Source organism: Stegodyphus dumicola, chromosome 11, assembly GCF_044657685.1.
Source record: "Stegodyphus dumicola isolate Sdum_Otavi_A_Nest chromosome 11, ASM4465768v1".
In the NCBI taxonomy this organism is placed as follows: Eukaryota; Metazoa; Arthropoda; class Arachnida; order Araneae; family Eresidae; genus Stegodyphus; species Stegodyphus dumicola.
Window position 1 is genome coordinate 92,148,505 of NC_140778.1, and position 12,886 is coordinate 92,161,390.

At 31.5% G+C, this 12,886-nt stretch overlaps 1 protein-coding gene across 1 annotated transcript in view; it reads left to right on the forward strand.

The window, feature by feature from the left end:
* LOC118192020 (organic cation transporter protein-like) overlaps positions 1–12,886 on the forward strand; it is a 99,085-nt gene that overhangs the window by 35,981 nt on the left and 50,218 nt on the right. The gene's annotated exons all lie outside the window — the stretch shown is intronic.

The following is a 12,886-nucleotide window of genomic DNA, read 5'->3' on the forward strand; positions in this document are numbered from 1 at the left end:
AATATAATCTTTTACCTCTTTACTTCCTTGTACAAAGTAAAAAAAAATATTTTAATTGTGAAAAATTTCGGGTGTAGTATTTGAACGAAAATATCGATTTTGAACGCTCTCAAATCCATTTGAAGGATGATTTTGCAAGACATCTGTACCTACGAACAGAATAGAGGACTATTTTTCCCAAAACTTATAGAAAAATGGATTTAAAATGGTTTCAAAAAGACTTTTTCGTGACACCCGCTACGTTCGTACCTATGTATGTGTCTCGCATACTCAAAAATGGATGGCGTAGAAGGTTGAAATTTTGTATATGGGACTGCTATAACACCAGATGCTGCACTTCATTTAAACTTTTTGCTGCACTTCACTCAAACTTATTTCCTGCAATTTCATCGGATATATACTTCTCACTCAATCAGTTCAGTTCTCACTTTGAAGAAAGGGCAAAAATGCATAAATACTCAATCTTCATTAAAAATTGTAAAATACAGGAAAACCAAAAAACACAAATTGCAGTTAAAAACAGTTTAGAAAAAACAATTTTTGCCATTAAAATTAAAGTTTATGCGTGAAAACAGCACTGTCAGCGGGCAGGAAAACAAAATTTTCGGTGCACAACATTTAACGTAAATTTTTGATCCCACTGGACTAAAAGACACATACTTTGGTGCACCAACTGACTTGATTTAGTACTACTAAGCGTTTCAATAAACAAATTGCAGCCTCGTTTGGCTTAACACGCCATTTAAACTGTTAGATTGTTCATAATTCTACTACTATTGCATACAAACTAACTAAATGCATAAAAAGATTATCCAGAACATAAGAACAACATAATTCAATTACTTCTAAAGAGAAATAAACACATTTTATCAACATATAAGAATACAAAAACTGTGCTTACCGAGCCGAGTAAAAGAATGGCAATATAAATATAAGTCTGGTGTGGCCGATTGAAAAGAATAAGAGAGGTACGCAACTACATATTACAGCCGTCCCGCATACCAAATTTTAACGTTGTACGTCTACTCTTTTTGGGGATAAGTGAGATAAATACGCACATATGTACATACGTACAGACGTCACGAAAAAAATCTCTTCTGAATCCTTTTTAAATCCATTTTATAATCTGCTGTGGAAAAAATTAGTCCTTTTTTCTGTCCGTATGTATAAATGTCACTCAAAAACAACGTTTAAATGGATTCGAGAGAAGTCAAAATGGATATTTCGTTGAAATATGATACCTGAAATTTTTCGTGATTATAATAATTGCTTTACTTTATACAAGGAAGTAAAAAGCTTAAAACCGTTTTTTCTTTCAAGCTTTGAAAATTTTTTAACAGCTTTATCAAAATTCCCTACATCAAATTGTCAAAATTCCTTTATTTCGTACACTGGCCGGATGTCCGCCGAAAACATTGCGGTAAAAACATCGAGGGCGATAACGTCGCGGAGAAAACAACGCAAGGCGAAAACGTTGTAGTACATAACACTGCCGAAGAAAATAAAGCAAAGAGAAAATATCGCAGTTCTAAAACATCGTGGTACAAAATATCGTCGTCGAAAATAAAGCGGTTCAAAAACTTCGCAGTTTAAAAACAACGTCGTCGAAAATATCGTGGTAAAAAATAAAGTATCTACAAATCATCGTATGACGATATCATCGCAGACCTGCTTTTTTCAGGCTTTAATAATTGTAAAAGAATACTCCATAATGAGACGGAAAGAATGATAATTTTTACTGTCATATTTAACACAAATATTTGCTGAAAATGTAAAATGGAAACTATAGTTATAGTAAGTTATAGCACTTAATAGAATTTTAAACTGACATCGTTAACTCACAAAGGTCATTAATAAATTATTTCTTTATAAAGTTTTACTGGGAAGTTTTCATGAAAAGTATAACCAAAAAAAAAAAAAAAAAAAAAAGAATAGAAAAAGAAAGATAAGTAACTGCGTGACCTTACCTATGAAAAAATTGCCAAGTTAATTATGAGGTTATTTTCTTCACTTTTGTTCATCCGATACTCTTATAGTGAAAATTATTTCTTGTTTTCTTTAAATTTCTTGTTCTGCTTTTTAAAAATTAATTAGTTAGTAAAAATATGAAAGTAAAAATTATCCTTTTTTCCAACTTCCGCTCACAAATCGTTATACGAATATACATTTACAATTATTAAAGCCTGAAAAACGCATTGTCCGCGATGTTATCGTCATGCGATGATTTGCAGATACTTATTTTTTACCACGATATTTTAGACGACGATGTTTTTAAACTACGAAGTTTTTGAACTGCTTTATTTTCGACAACGATATTTTGTAAATCGATGTTTTAGAACTGCGATGTTTTCTCTTTGCTTTATTTTCTCCTACGACGTTTTCGCCTTGCGTTGTTTTCTCTGCGACATTTTCGTCTTGCGTTGTTTTCTCTGTTACGTTTTCGTCCGCAATGTTTTCCGCTGTAACCCACTGCCTGACGATGAAAATGCAGCACCAAGAAGTGGCCAGAAAGTGTTATTACGAAATGATATGCATATTAAAGAGAGAGAAAAGCGTCGGCTCAGTAGGTTATAGAATCACATTGGACGGCAATACACGATTTTGGAATGACATCTGTATATACAGACAGAATAAAGGATTCCTTTTTTTAAAAACTGATTGCAAAAGAGATTCAGAAAGGATTTTTTCATGACATCTGTACGTACCCTTGAGTTAAGAGAGCTGGCATATCTCAAGGCAAAGAGCTGTGAAAAGTTTAAATTTTGTACATGGGAGTGCTATAACGTATAGTTGTGCACCTCCCTTTTTCGTTGCAATGAAGACATATATATGTATAGAGGAGAAACACGCCAATGTGACAATCAAAATAACAATAACAACCTTGTATATGTACGCTAAATACAAGGTTGTTATTACGATTTTGATATATATGTATATATATATATATATATATCCACTCTGTTACCCGATTCGGTAAGCTCAGTTTTTTTATTCTTATATATTTATAAATTGTGCACATTTTGTTTTAAAAGTAAATGAGTTATGTTGTTCTTACGTTCCAGTTAAGGTTTTTATACCTTAACTCGAACGTTACTTGGTTAATCTGCATGCAAGTAGAATATTTGTAGAATTATCAATAATTTAAATGTGGCGCTAGGCCTAATGAGGCGGCCATTGGTTTACAACTGAAACTGTTAGTAGAGTGATGAATTTGGTCAGCTTGTGCACCAATCTCAGTGTCGTTTTACCCAATGTGACCAAATGTTAACTTTCAATACTGTTCACCGAAATTTTGTCTTCTTGCCCGCTGGCCGAATTGTTTTTTTTTTTTTTTTTTTTTTTTTTTTTTCCACACAAACTCTAATTTTAATTGCATAAATTGTTTTCTTAACTGTTTTTAACTGTATTTGGTGTTTTTGTTTTTCCTGTATTTTACAGTTTTTAATGAAGATTGAGTTTTTCTGTATTTTTGCCTCGCTGCAAAGTAAGAACTGAATTCATCGAATGAGAAATCTATCTCTAATGAAATTCGAGGAAATAAGCTTGTATGAAGTGCAGCAAAAAAGGTGTATAATTCAACAATGTACTCATGTAGTGTCCAGAAAATGATAGTAGCTTTGGTTCACTCTTTTGCGAAACGGAGAAAAGTAAATAATTTTCTAACAGATGAGCTTCCTTATAATCGAAACGGATGATTTATATTCACACTTCCGAGACCGAGTTTTAATACGGATTTAATCATTCTAAATTCATCTCAATTTGAGTTAATCACGGATATTACTACTTAAACAATAAATTACGGCTAATTATATACATTTATGCGACGAGATCACGTATGAGGTGATGCTTTAGATAATCCTTTTCTGAAGTCTTTTAATTTTGTTCCTCAAGTATCTTTAAGATTTCGGAAGTTATTAAAATTCTGGATTAAGCCACTTGGTTGTTATACGACGTTAAATATATAGCTTACTTTTCAGGAAGTTTGCGTATTTTTATTTCATCCACATCATTGAATTTATAATAGCATTGTTTTTCCCACTCTGGACAGTCTAACTGAGATCAAATCCAAACACTCAAAAAATTCAGTTAATTAATTAATGTTGTAAGCAAATGCATTAATCGATTATACAGCATTTATAGAATTTTTCCCGCAATAAATCACGATTTCATTTATACAAATTTGTCTACGAAAGAAATAGAAGAATTTCATTTACTTTTCTCCAATCATCCGGTTTTATTCCAACAAAAATTCTGCAACAATTTTTTTCTCTTTAAACTGAGAGACAAAGCGTAACTTTTTCAATGCAATTAAACAAGGAAATTACTAGCCCAAAAGGGACTTTAGTTCCGAATGGGATCTGTCACGAAACAGCATTTTGCGTCGAAGCACTTACAAGCGTTGTATCACTTTTCAAACTGTTGCCACCAAATATTATCGCCCTGTATTATATTTTTTACTTCCTTGTACGAAGTAAAAAGGAAGTATTGTAATCGCGAAAAGTTTCAGGCAGCATATTTCAACGAAAATATCCATTTTGACCGCTATCGAATGCAATTTAACGACGTTTTTGCATGATATCTGTACGTAAGGACAGAATAAAAGACTCTTTGCCTCCAAAAAAATTATAAAAGTGCTTTAAAATGCATTCTCAAGAGAATTTTTCGTGGCGTCTGTACGAACATACGTTCTGTACGAACGTATGTTCGTACGTATCTCGCATAACTCAAAAACGAGTAGCCTCAGAACGTTGAAATTTTGTATATAGGACTGCCATAACATGTAGATGTGCACCTCGTATTTTGGTTGCAATCGGCCGGGCCAAAAGTATATAAATATATTTATATATATATCCACTGTGTTACCCGGCTCAGTGATCTTAGTTTCTTTACTCTTATATGTTTGTAAATTGTACATTTTTTTCTTTAAAAATGATTGAATTATATTGTTTTTATCTTCCGGTTATGGATTTTATGCCTTTAGTAAATCTGTGTGCAATATTTTTAGAATTATCAGCAATTTTAAAGTTGTTTAATTGACGCTAAGCCTGCTTTTAATGGCGGCCATTGATGTTTACATTTGAAACAGGAGATTAGTGGATTTGTTGCCAATCTAGAGAAATTTAGCTTCGCAACAACAAAGATAACGCATTCATTTATTATTGCCAATTAAATCATGCTTAATTCTTTCTGGAATTTTTTCGAGGAAATAAGCGTTTGGGATTTACTTCGTAATTTTTAATATAGATATTTTGAGTTTTTATGTATTTTTGCCTTCTCGCGAAGTGAGAACTGAATTAATTAAATGAGAAATACTCAATCGTCTGTGAAGAACTGTTTCTTTTTTGTTTTGCTTGCTTAATTTCTTTTATACATAGTTCTAGCTTTATTACAGTATTTGAATAGAACATGTGGCAAAGATTAGATAATTCTTTAAATGATATACATTTTGTGCATTCTGAGTTATAATACGAATGAAATATAATACTGTTAAGTAAACCTAGCGCAAGAGTGTGGCTATGGTAAACAAAGTAAATTTTAAAGAATGCATTTATTCTATTGTGGTTTATGCGCTGTCGGCGAAGTAGGTTTAATTCAATCTAATAAGTTTAAATAAAATGCAAGAATAAATGCGTATAATTTAATATTCCGTACAAGGAAGTCATGTGGTTTACACATCAGATGTTTTTAAAAATTAAATAATGAAGAATCTGCGTGAATGTATGTACGGTTTTCGCACTGGGAAAAAAACAAAGGTACCTAGATCCATCAAATTTTAAACAACCTAGTCCTCCACAAAAAAAAAAAAAAAAAAAAAAAAAAAAACCCGGTATCTAGAGCTGTCCAATTTTGAATAATGCAGTCCTCCAGGAATCTTCCACATCATGAATTCCTGATGTAAGGAGGGCCACCAGCGGGCGAGCGGTAAAATCGCTGAATAGTGGTAGTTCCGATCTGAGTTTAGTTCTAGGCGAACGGGCTTGGCTGCATGTGTGTTTTTGTAGTTTTTCCCATATCTAATGTGTAAACGATCCAGTTTCTATTAGAAAAGTCCTCCACGAAAGCATCCCTTCCCTTATGCAGATAGTCCTAGTGTGCTTTGCTATAATCATCTAAACAAAACCAAACCTTATGCGAGGAAATAATGTATTTGCAAAATATATTTGCCTACAATACTGAAACTGCCATATTCTTAATTTTATTTTAAGAAAAATTTAAGTTGAAAATATATATCCAAAATAAATCATCTTCTTCGAGCGTACTCTATAAGTACATTATTATATAAACATCTGAAAAAAAATTTTTGACGATTTTTGGAAAGCATTGTTTGTTCCTCAATTTCGTATACAAGAGCGTCGTCAGGAAATCAGCTCCCTCCCAAGAATCACACGACTTTGCAAACTGGTCCGAGAGGTTGCAAAGTGGTCGTGGTAACTTTTACGGCGTCTTTACAACGTTGCGAAGACGCAAAATAGTTGCTGTTGCATTTTGGCAATTTGTGGACGTCGCTGAAACGTCATGATATGACCGCTTTTAGACGTGATCGTTTTAGCATTTTTTTCATAGTTCATCAGCGTTACTTTTAGAATGAAAAGAGACTAAATCTGCCCTTTCAAGAATATGAAGTCCGCATAAGATTTACTTTGCAACCTTTTATTACTTTATTTCATTTAAATATATTAATCTAAGGTAGATTCATCTAATGAAATGTAAATTTAATATAAATACTTTTGATTTTTTAAATTTAATTAGTACTAAAAATACGTGCTGAATAATTGTTTAAAATTTTGTTAAAATAATTAATACTTAAAATATTTCTTATAAATATTATAGCAAAATATTTAAAAGTGAAACTTATCTATAAAGTAAGTTATTAAGTTATGCATTTTATATACTTTAAAAAATCATATTTCCGAAATCAATGCAAATCACATGTTAGCAACTAATTCACTACTGAAATATGACTTTATTTTATTTATTTATTTATTTTTTGAAGAACGGACGAATTTATTTGAATTAATATGGTGATATTATATGAAACATTTTAACCACATACAGTGCAAAAAGTACAATTTTCGCGAAGATATGATTGTTCGTGAAGCAGTATTCACGGATAAAAATGGGGCGTTTTTAAGAATTTAGAGAAAACGTCCAGTGTTAAAAGACGATGCATATTTAACGGATGTCCAATATAATATGACGGAAAATTCATTGACATTCAGGAAAAGAAGACCTGTACATTATTTACTGGATGCTTATAATAAACGAACATCTCGAGATTTGTGCACTTTGGCTACCTGCCAAATTCGAACAAGCAACTGCGCAATTAATCGACATTCTAGCAGTTCTTTTAAGTAATTTGGTAAAGATGCCATCTATAAGGCGTTTGAAAAGACATGTTTGAAACTGAATCAAGCAATGACTGATATAAATAATATTGCTTATATTAAAAGTAAATGTAATGCACTGTCAATTAAAGAACGCATTGTGAATGTTCTCATTATTCTGTATCTACTTGCTTCAACTGTCTTCAGCGAGTGAAATTCCATTGCTGTGAGCTCCTGTTTGGAAGCCCCTGAATTGAGGAGTAATCATCGTAAGAATGCTGAATTTGTGCTTATTTTATTTGTGAGTACTGGCTTTACAAGAAATGCTACAATGCTAATTGTGAATCTAGTGTTCGTGAAATAGTGCCTCTGTAGTCTATAGTGGTCTGTGGAATATAGTGTTCGTGAAATAGTGTCTCTGTGGTTCATGAAATAGTGTCTCTGTGGAAACAGTGTCTGTCTCCAATCACTGTGGTTCCAGCGGTGCAATATTTGGATATCCTTATTAGCTTTGTGCTTCGGTTATAACGTTCTAAGTGCTATATCGTATATCATTCATATTAATCGATTATTGTGTTCATATTGAAAGGTTGATTCTCAGAATTTATTCATATAAAACCAAAAATAGCATACAACGGTAAGGCACTTTCTGGTTTTGCTGAAAATGCAGTCAATACAGAAGCAACAACAATTCAAGCTGTTATGGTATGTTTATTATTTTCAAAATACAAAAAATTATTGGATTGGTACCAGTACTTAATATGACTGCTGAAGATGAATTAGATATATGTAAATAGCAAGAAGCAATACATTAAAATTAATAAAAATGCACATTTTATAAGTGTGTTGTCTTTTTATAGTATGCAAAAAAGGTTAATGATTTTAAACAGTGTATGAAATGTATGATCGAAAAAATAGTGTTAAGGAAACATTAGCATTTCTATGAGATATTGTAATCTATAATTATGTGATATTTAACTGTAAAACATTATAAAACACTAAATATTTTTTATTGATTGCAAATTGCAGTTTTATTAATTTTCGTTTGGCATCTCTTTTTCCAAACACTGTGTAATTTCCTTTTTTTTTCCTTAAATATTGCCGTTATGTATGTTTATTAGATTATCCCTATCTCAATAAATGAGTGTTGAAAATTAGGTTTTAATTTTTATTAAATTTAAGTATATTCTATTTTCTTTGCTTACTTTTAATGGGCTTCTGATAACAACGAAATTCATAATAAATAGAAACAAAAAGTTTCATCGTACGCTATTTAACGAAGAGCTTACTTTAACGCACTTAGCTTACTATCGTATATTATATTATTTAAATTATTTCTGTACAGTAACAAAACGAAAGTTACTGATTATAAAAAGTGCATGAAATAATCTTTGTGATCTACCACTATTCTAAAATGTAGAAACTAAAAAAAAGTAAATACATTAACATGTGATCGAAAGAAATGGTGTTAAAGAGCATCAGCATTACTAGTAAATACTGCAATCCATAATTATTGCACTTTTAATTGCTTACTATTTAAAAAACACAAATAATTTTTAATTAATTGGAAATTTTAGTTCTGTTTACCTTCCCTTCTGCTATTTATACTTTCAAACACTGCTAGTTCATGTTTTTTCTTAAATAGTGCTATCATGTGTGTTGTTTGTTAGGTTATTATTTGATTTTAGATATGAATATGGGAAGTTTTTTCTTTGGTTATTAGATTTAGGTATATTTTTGTATGAAATATTTTTGATCACATTTATTAACTACTTTATACAGTGTTTCATTTGCATTTCTTGGAGATATAGATGTTAATGGTTATATTTTTTACAATAAAACGCGAATAAATTTATACTTGAGTTCAGGTAAAATACTGATTATGTTACCTTAACCATTTTATCATGTAGGGGCAATTTTCATTGTCTCTGAGATTTAACAGAAATAAATGTGATAACGTAATAATCAAAAACGTTCTTTTTTTTACAAGCACATATATCTTTACTTTTATTTATGTGTGATTAAGGTTTTTTTTTACTAAAACCTACTATTAATGTTGTATATTTATAATAACCACTTTCATAATTACTCATTTAGTATGTAAGTAATTAATTTCATAATTACTTACATACTAAATGATTAAGAAACACAAATAATGAAATCTTAAATAATCGAAACTTAGAATTTAAGTTATTTAAAAAATACAGTTTAAAGTACTGAAAATAATTAAAGCTATTATTAATTTTGCATATTTATTTTAAGGAGAAAAAATTGTATTATCTTCTGGTTTTCGGGAAATGATAAAATATTTAAAATTTAGAAAAATAGAAGAAATACAAAATTTTTAAAAAAGAAGAAAAATGCATTAATTATTAAGCTTATTTTTCTGCATAAATCAATATGTAACAAAAGGACATAATAACGACGTCTTCACAACTGTTGTAAAAAGGTCGAATTCTGCGAACATTTAGGCGCCGTTAAGACGTCTTGATACGATGCTTTCACAACCGAAATATAACGTAAGAAAGATGCAATAACGATTTCTGTGTGACAAAATCCTCATCTGCAAAGACATAATACGTCTTTGCAACAGTTGCAGAACAGTGGAGTTTCACGGACATCTGGCCGTCTTAAAGACAACATATTGCAACGACATCTGCGACGAGTTCGCAACGTTGTTACGACGTTGCCGTGCTACTTCGACTAAGACCAAAAATCGTTAACATCAATGTGCCTCAGTATTCAGAATTAAAGTATTTTTCTTTAACACCATCAATCCCTGATTAGACTGAGATTATCAGATTTGTTTCAAAGAGGCTATGAAAATATCTAATTTCGCTATTCCATTAAAGCGCGTACGAGCTAAAGAGTTACATTTACAGTTTTTCAGAATCATTGTTTAAAAAATATATATTTCCTTGGTGAAAATTGGCGATTTTTCGGCGCCATTCCCGTTTACATGCAACGCTCTCCCTGTAAAATAGCGCTCGAAACATAATTAAAATATAAAAAATTTCAATATCAATGAACAGCATTTTAAGTCAAAAGAAAACAAGGAAATAACATAAAAATAGAATTATATGTTAGCTAATCCGCGCTTTACAAAAAGAAAGGTACTTACGTATTAACGCAACCAGGCCAAAATTCGCATAAATTGCGAAATTTGGCGACCCTACTTACGGCAACCCTACGTGTTATACGTAGTTTTGTAAAAAGAGCATGTGGAGATTCACAAAATTTTCCTGCATTTTCGTGCAAATTTTTGTAATTTATGAGAAAATAGCAGTGTACATTAATAAAGTGAAGAGTGTGCGCAATGCCCTTTTTGTGCATTTCTGGGATGTTTTTTTAAGTAAAAATAAGTCGACGTGTACATGGTTATGGCGAATACGGTTTTCAATCAGTGCTAAAAGCAATAGCCAAAAGATTTCCGCCGAAAAAATAATTCTGCAACTTATTCGAAACCGGAAGGGTTTAATTGCTATTTTATATTTTAAAACAAAATAATATAAAAAACTGTATTAAAAATTATCTGTAATTAATAAATGTACATTTTCTTTCTATTCATAATTTTTTACTCAAACTTACAAATAGCGTCAACCTGGTTGCGATAATACGTAAGTACAAAAAGAAAATATCGACTTAACCTTGTTTAGAAATTTCGATGTCTTCGGTGTGTGGCACATAGAATTCCTTAACATCTAAAAACTGTTTAAAATTATCTGAACTAGAATCTGCATACTGCCGTCGCAACATAAATTCACAAACGTAAGTATCAAAAACTAAAAAAATTTAAAAGCTTTCAGATTTTACATTACGCCCAAACGAGCGTTTTTAACGTGTTCTGCATTACCTTTATTGATTAAATATCATGTTCTTCGCACTTAAACCATAAAATTCAATTCAACAGCAATATCGCAAAATAATTTCCAAATGAGCATACCTTTGGAATTTCCGATACACAGTCTCGGGCGCTAGAGCTGATTTTTTCTTAATAGTATTGCCATTTCTCGCTTCGGAATTGCCTAGTTTCTTAATCAAAAATTCGTTAAAGTGTTACAAAACATGAAATCGATAATAAAACAAATTCTAAATTCCAAATTTGGGTTTCCAGATGCCCATATTCGGAGGAGAATTACGTTATTCAAAATTTGATGGCTCTAGGTACCGTTGTTTTCTCACAATGCGACAAACATACATACATTTATGCAGATTCTTCATTATTTAATTTCCTTAAACATAATACATGGCTGTAATATTTGGTGGCAACAGTTTTAAAAGTGAAACAACGCAGAAAGTGAATCGATGCAAAATGCCAAAACGAAATTAATAGCCCTTCTGAGCTAACGCTCCTTTGGGCTAAAAATATCGTCCGTAGTGCTGGAGTGTCGGTGGCATTTCTTTCGGACATCCCTTTTTTATTACACCCCACATACCTTTGCATACACAGCAATAGGTTAATATTCTTTTATGCTTCTCTAGGTACCATCCCCTTGATGTAAATGTCTCGGGAAATGCAAAATATATCCATTTTTATTTATTAAAAAAAAAAAAAAAAAAAAAAAAAAAGTTCTTAACATCTCTCAATCTAAAGTGATTGTTCGCATTTATTTAGATAGATTTTTTTTTCTTTTTCCCCGAAGTTTTGGTGTAATTTCTCTGAGTTCAATTTTGGTTTTAATTTTAATTTTACAAAAAATTATGCAATTCTTGAATACTTTTCGCTTACATTAACTTTCTACAGGGATTACTTAAACCAGGGGTCTGCAACACAAGTGCCCTTGGGCATCAGGATGCCTTCGAAGAAATTTTAAAATACCCGTCGTTAAAATATCTAAATTCTAAATTCCAAATTTTATCTGTTTGGACAACAAACACTTATTAATTGTGAAGAATAATTTGGGTAAAAAATTCTTATATTATCTTCGCTGTTTTAACAATTATATGAATTTTGAAATTAAACTTTTAATAAAAACTGGATTTTGGCGACATCTAGATCACATTACCGTGACTGGAAATTTCTTCGAGCTATCGAAACGTATACTACCGTCAATCCGTAGGCTTCTTTCCTCTATAAATCTACGAAAACATCAGTTCGATTTCTACTCGTATTCCGCTGTGTTTGTACTCACTGATACTCGCCAACTTTCTAACTTTCTAATTTCACTGCTAGCTCAAATAACTGATCCAGTGTACTCGGGTTTCGTAATTCCTTAAAATCTTGAATTTGAGGCAACAAATCTGCATCGGGCGTTTTCCCATACTAGCATTTTCCTTTAATATGAACTCAATCAACTCTTCGATCTTAGTTTGATATTTACCAAATACTAGTTCCGCTTCTGAATTTTCTCCTCTCTTTCACCATGAGGGATGCTTTCACAAGGGCAGTTTTAAATACGTCAAATCTGTATTCTCACTGTCCCTTTATCCTAACACAAATTTACCAATGTAACCCCACGGCTCAACGAGCGCCACCTAGCGGCCGCCAGAATAAACCCCGGCCAAAAAAGATAATAGCCGTCAGTCGATGTACGGGAGTCATGAACTAAGCATGCTGTTTC